Source organism: Dama dama, chromosome 5 (genome assembly GCF_033118175.1).
Source record: "Dama dama isolate Ldn47 chromosome 5, ASM3311817v1, whole genome shotgun sequence".
NCBI lineage: Eukaryota > Metazoa > Chordata > Mammalia > Artiodactyla > Cervidae > Dama > Dama dama.
The window spans coordinates 114489337-114495781 of NC_083685.1; the positions used below are offsets into that span (position 1 = coordinate 114489337).

General features: G+C 43.7%; 1 non-coding gene across 1 annotated transcript; it reads left to right on the forward strand.

Moving 5' to 3' along the window:
- Positions 1-4116: 4116 nt before the first annotated feature.
- On the forward strand, positions 4117-4220 carry LOC133058105 (U6 spliceosomal RNA). The gene has a single exon (XR_009693226.1). It is a non-coding gene; the product is annotated as a U6 spliceosomal RNA (small nuclear RNA).
- Positions 4221-6445: the final 2225 nt, after the last annotated feature.

The window sequence follows — 6445 nt, forward strand, 5'->3', positions numbered from 1 at the left end:
CCTCTTCCGGGGTTTATTGGTATTAGAAGGTAGTAAGTGCTACAGGAAAAACTAAAGCAGGAAAAGGAGGCAGGATATTTTGTTGGGAAGAAAGGAAAGAAATAAGAAAGGAGGCTGTGGAGGGAAAATGATGGAACGGTTGAATTGGAGATGGTGGAGCATTGGTGCAGTGAGATAAGGAGAGTCAGACCTGGGGGGAAGGGAGATGCTATCTGATGGTGGGATGCCTGAAATGCAGATGTCAGAGCTGGGACAACATCTAGAATGTGCCTGGGGAGTGGATGACTGAGATGGTGTGGAGGAAAATACCTGTGGAGGTGAGGAGGTCAAGTAACAGAGAGGCCAGAGAATTGAAAAGTCATCCCTGGGACTTCCTTGGTGATCCAGTTTAAGACTCCACACTCCCAGTGCAGGGGGCCAGGGTTTGATCCCTGGTCAGGGAACTAGAGCCCACATGCTACAACCAAGAGTTTGTATGCTGCAACTAAAGATCCTGCATGTAGCAACTAATACCTGGTTCAGTCAAATAAACATTTTTTTTTTTTTTTTAATGTCACCTCTGTGGATGGTGAGGTCACAGGGTGTGGGAATGACTCATGGGCCGGGCCTGGAGCTAAAGTTCCCAGTGAACTAGGAGGTTGGTCAGGAGGCAGGTAGACCCTCTGGGGAAAGGCATGGAGGGTTAGATAGTTGGTTCGAACTTAGAAGAAATTAGAGGGACTTTTTTTTTCTTCTTTGGCTTTGCTGGGTCTTCATTGCTGTGCTCAGGCTTTCTCTAGTTGCAGTGGCTTCTCTTGTTGCAGAGTACTGGCTCTAGAGAAGGGACTCAGCAGTTGTGGTGCGTAGGCTTACTTGCCCCACGGCATATGGAATCTTCCTGGTGGTTGTTGTTTAGTCGCTCAGTTGTATCCGACCCTTTGCAACCCCATGGTCTATAGCCCTCAAGTCTCCTCTGTTCATGGCATTCTCTAGGCAAGAATACTGGAGTGGGTGGCCATTTCCTTCTCCAGGTGATCCTCCTGACCCAGGGATGGAACTCGTATCTCCTGCAAATCTCCTGAACTGCAGGCAGATTCTTTACCACTGAGCCACCAGGGAAGCCCAGTGCAGGCAACACACCAGGGGACACCCAGCTCACAGGGAACACACCCGGAAGATCTGATCAAATCTGCCGTCCCTGCATTGGCAGGCGGATTCCCAACCACTGGACCACTGGGGAAGTCCAGAACTAGAGTTTTTAAGGGAGGAAGGAAAAAAGATGACTTCGAAGGAGTCATGGGGAATGAGGGAAACCAACACCCCACCCTCCACCTCCCAGCTCTGAGGTACTTGGAATATAAGAGAAAATATAGCTTTCTCTTAAGCAGGAAACGGTATCTCAGGGGAGAGCTTGGTTTCCGTTATGGCCAGGAAGTGGGGGGAGATTTCCAGAATTGGTAGAGTGGGAGTTCCAGAGAGCCCGGGGAGCGGGGAGGGTTTAGAGAAGGGAGGAGAGGGATTGGGTAGATTGGGACGAGTGTCTGAGTGATGGTGGCTCAACAATGACTTTCAGTGAATGATGCGACCAAGGGTGTGGGGCTCAGTGGTCTTTTAGAAGGAGGGAAATTAGTCCAGACTAGGTTGATGAAGATTTATTTGCCTTTTTCCCCCCAAACATTTTATTATGAAAAATTTCAAATATATAGAAAATTTTAAAAAGAATTGCATGTGAATTTTCACATACCTACCACTGAGGTCCTACAATTAACATTTCATTCTGCTTAATCACGTATCTATGCATCTCTCTCTCTCCCCATCCATTCATCCATCCACCCACCCACCTATTCATCTATCCCTCCATTTAAAAATTTTTTTGAGGGAATTCCCTGGCAGTACAGTGGTTAGCAACCCACTCCAGTATTCTTGCCTGGAGAATCCCATGGACTGAGGAGCCTGGAGGGCTACAGTCCATAGGGTCACACGGAGTTGGACACGACAGAAGCAACTTAGCATGCGTGCCTACACAGTGGTTAGCACTCTATGCTTTCACTGTTGTAGGCCTGGGTTCAACCCCTGGTTGGGAACTAAGATCCTGCAAGCTACACGGCGTGGATAAAACAAAAAACAAACAAAAAGAGAAAGAATTCTTAAACCCTTTCAAGGAAAATTGCAGACATTAGCATAATTTACCCCTAAACACTTTAGGATGTATATAACTAACTGAAGTTCAATAACTGTTTATCTTGTCCTGCCAGGCTCCTCTGTCCATGGAATTTTCCAGACAAGAATACTGGAGTGGATTGCCATTTCCTTTTCCAGGGGATCTGCCCCACTCTGGGATTGAACCCTCCTCTTTTGCATCTCCTACATTGACAGGCAGATTCTTTACCACTGAGTCCCCTGGGAAGCCTGTAAAAAAGGCACAAATCTTAGTTATATTAATACATTAGGTGAATTTTGACAGATGCCTGTACCTATAAAACTCAAACCTCTATCAAGATACAGTACATCACCATCACCCCAGAAAGTTCTCTATTTTTCCTTCCTAGTGGGTCCCTTCCTCTCCCCACCTAGGTATTTTCCCCATCATAGATTAGTTTTGCCTGTTCTAGTACTTCATATAAATAAAATCATATTATAGGTACTCTTCTATGTCTAGTTTTTCCTCTTGGCAAAATGGGAGGTTCATTCATGATGTTGTATGTATTGGTAGTTAATCCCATTTTATTGCTAAGTCATGTCCCATTATATGATTATAACAGAAGAATTATGTATTATTCTGTTGATAGTCACTGGAGCTATTTCTAGTTTTCAGAGATTATGAATACAGTGTCTATGAACATTTTTGTATGAGTTGTTTTGAGGACATATACTTTCATTTCTCTTAGTTACATAGCTAGAAGTGAAACTGCTGGATCATAGGTGACTTTTGTTTTAAGAAACTGCCAGATCTTTATCCAAAGTGGTTGTACCATTTTATATCCTTACCAATAATATCTGAGAGTTCTGACTGCTCAACATTTGATGTTGTCAATCTTTAATTTTAGTTATTCTGGTAGGTGTGTATTGGTGTTGTTGAGGGTTTTACTTTGCATTTTCTTGATGATGAATGATGTTAAGCAGTTTTTTGTGTGCTTCTTCCTTTATGAAGTTTTTATTAAATCTTTTGTCTATTTAAAACACTGGGATTTTATTTTTTATTGGGTTGTAGGGATTCTTTACATATTCTGCAAGTTCTTTGTCAAATACATTTTGCAAATATTTTCTCACAGCCCAAGTCTTGTCTAGGCTTCCCTTGTGGCTCAGCTGGTAAAGAACCCACCAGCAGTGTGGGAGACCCAGGTTTGATCCCTGCTTTGGGAAGATCCCCTGGAGAAAGGAATGACTACCTTCATGGCATTCACTTCATGGCAAATAGTTGGGGAAACAGTGGAAACAGTGACAGACTTTATTTTTGGGGTCTCCAAAATCACTGCAGATGGTGACTGCAGTCATGAAATTAAGACACTTGCTCCTTGGAAGAAAAGCTATGACCAACCTAGACAGCATCATAAAAACCAGAGACAGTACTTTGTCAACAAACATCTGTCTAGTCAAAGCTATGGTATTTCCAGTAGTCATGTTTGGATGTGAGAGTTGGACTATAAAGAAAGCTGAGCGCTGAAGAATTGATGCTTTTGAACTGTGGTGTGGGAGAAGACTCTTGAGCATCACTTGGACTGCAAGGAGATCAAACCAGTCCATCTTAAAGGAAATCAACCCTGAATATTCATTGGAAGGACTGATGCTGAAGCTGAAACTCCAATACTTTGGCCACCTCATGCGAAGAACTGACTTATTGGAAAAGACCCCGATGCTGGGAAAGATTGAAGGCAGGAGGAGAAGGGGACGACAGAGGATGAGATGGTTGGATGGCATCACTGACTCAATGGACATGAGTTTGAGTAAACTCCGGGAGTTGGTAATGGACAGGGAGGCCTGGCGTGCTGCAATTCATGGGGTTGAAAAGAGTCGGACATGACTGAATGACTGAACTGACGGAGGTCTTGTCTATACTACACCAAATGGTGTATTTTGATGAGCAGATTTCATTTTTGTGAAGTCTAATTCTTTAAACTTTTAAAAAGTAATCATTTCATGCTCACTTTGGTAGCACATATACTAACATTGAAATGATAATGAGATTAGCATGGCCCCTGAGCAAGGATGACACACAAATTCGTGAAGGGTTCCATAACTTTAAAAAAGTTATTTCTTTCTATGATCTTTTTAAAGATACCTTTGCCTACCTCCAAGTCTCAAAGATATTCTCTTATATTTTCTTCTAGAAGTTTAACTTTTGATTGAGGTCTAAGATTCATTGCAAATCAATTTTTGTGAATGGTGTGAGGGAGGGAATAATAATTTTTTTATATTAATTTTCAGTTGTTCTCAAATGAATCATTAAAAAGACTTCCCTTTTCCCTTTGGATTGCTTTGGTGACTTTATAAAAAAAAATCAAATGTCTGTTTAATTGTGGGTCTATTTCTGTTTTCTATTCCATTGTCATTTATCCTTATGATAATGTGGCAATATCTCAGTTGCTGTAGTCTTATAATTCATAATGACAGGTGGCAAATTCTCCACTTTGTTCTTCCTTTTAAGATGCTTTGGATATCCTACATCCTTTGCATTTCCATAAAAATTTTAGAATCAACATGTCAATTTTAGGAAAGAATCTTCTGGGATTATGATTGAGATTTAGTTGCATCTAAAAATCATTTTGGAGGGAACTGACATCTCAACAATATCGAGTCTTCCAATCCATGAATATAGCACTCCATTTCTTTAGGACTTCTGGAATTTCTCTCAGCAATATATCTTTTTTTTTTTTCCCTCAGCCATATTTTGTAGACTTCAGTGCTGAGGTCTTAAACATAATTTGTGAAATTTTTCCCAAAGTAGTTAATGTTGTTTTAAAAAATTCTATTGCAAGGATTTCCCTGGTGGTCCAGTGATTGGGACTCTGTGCTTCCACTGTAGGGAGCCAGGGTTTGATCCCTGGTTGGGGAACTAAGATCAAAAGATTAAGGTTTTATGAGGTTTGTCATCCGAAGGAGATACAGCAGCTTGCTGAAGAAGGCATGGTGGAGAGGTAGAAAGAACCAGGTTCCTGATAGATTATATTGTTAAGCTGCTGAATTTACTAACCTAGAATTGTCCTAACTCTGAATTTGTCTTTAGATGACATAATATATTGCCTGTATTTTAGGGGGGGAAAAAAAGGGTTATGATCACAGCCAAAAAAAAAAAAGCTGCTGCAAATGGAAAGTTTTCAAATTTCATTTTCCATTGTTGGCAGCAGAGCTGAGTGCCAGAACAGTGACAGAAAAGACAACCCACAGAAGATCCTAGGTGTGGGAAATGGGGGTAGGGCGGTGCTATTTATTTACAGGGGATTGCAGAGGGTCTGAGAGGGTCAAGAGTACCGTGGCAATGTAATGGGAGGAAGAGATGCACAATACAGCGTGGAAGACTGACTTCCTTTCTCGGTCCTGTTCCTGAGAAGGGATGTCCTTCCTTAATACCCTCCTGGGAAGGGAAGGCAGGGCAGTGCCAAGCAGCCTTGGGAAATTGCTCTTCTGTTCTCCACGCACCATCATGCAACTAGCCCTCTAGTGGGGCTGCTGCCTCGATGGCCTGGGCTGAGCGTGGCCCTTTGTGGACAGGTAAGCTGGCCTCGGCGGTACGCATGGCATATTCTGCCCTCTCTATGAGAAAATGGGTCTTTCGCTGGCCCAGCCGGCAGGGAGGAGAGAGAGGCCAAAATACCTGGGATTTAATCTGCTCAAAACTGCCAAACCTCTGGGCTGGCTTTCCCAGGGCCGCTCCCACCCTCAATGGCTTCTCCAGCCCCATTTCTTCATGTCGCCCCACCCAATTATTGAGTCAGCTGCCCACACCTCTCACAAGGGCCAAAACTTCCAACTCGTGCCCTGAGGAAAGATTTCAAAGGTTTTTTTTTTTTTTTTCCAAGGAGAAAACTGGACAAACCCAAGCTCCACCCATCCTGGGTCTTGTCCCTGTTTTGTGGGGAAGGGTGTGGGAAGGGCGGGAGGCACAGGAGCTGCCTGTTTGCTGGGCAAAATGGCTGTGGGTGGGGGACAGCGGCAGTGCTGAGGAGGGGAGCCATCACCCCCTCTGTACTCCCCACAGTGCTCCCAACTCCCCTTCAAAGGAAGGTACACTTCCTTTAAGGGCTTCCCTGATAGCTCAGTTGGTAAAGAATCTGCCTGCAATGCAGGAGACCCCGGTTCGATTCCTGAGTCAGGAAGATCCTCTGGAGAAGGATTAGGCTACCCACTCCAGTATTCTTGGACTTCCCTGGTGGCTCAGCCAGTAAAGAATCTGCCTGCAATGTGGGAGACCTGGCTTTGATCCTTGGGTTGGGAAGATCCCCTGGAGAAGGAAAAGTGTACCCATTCC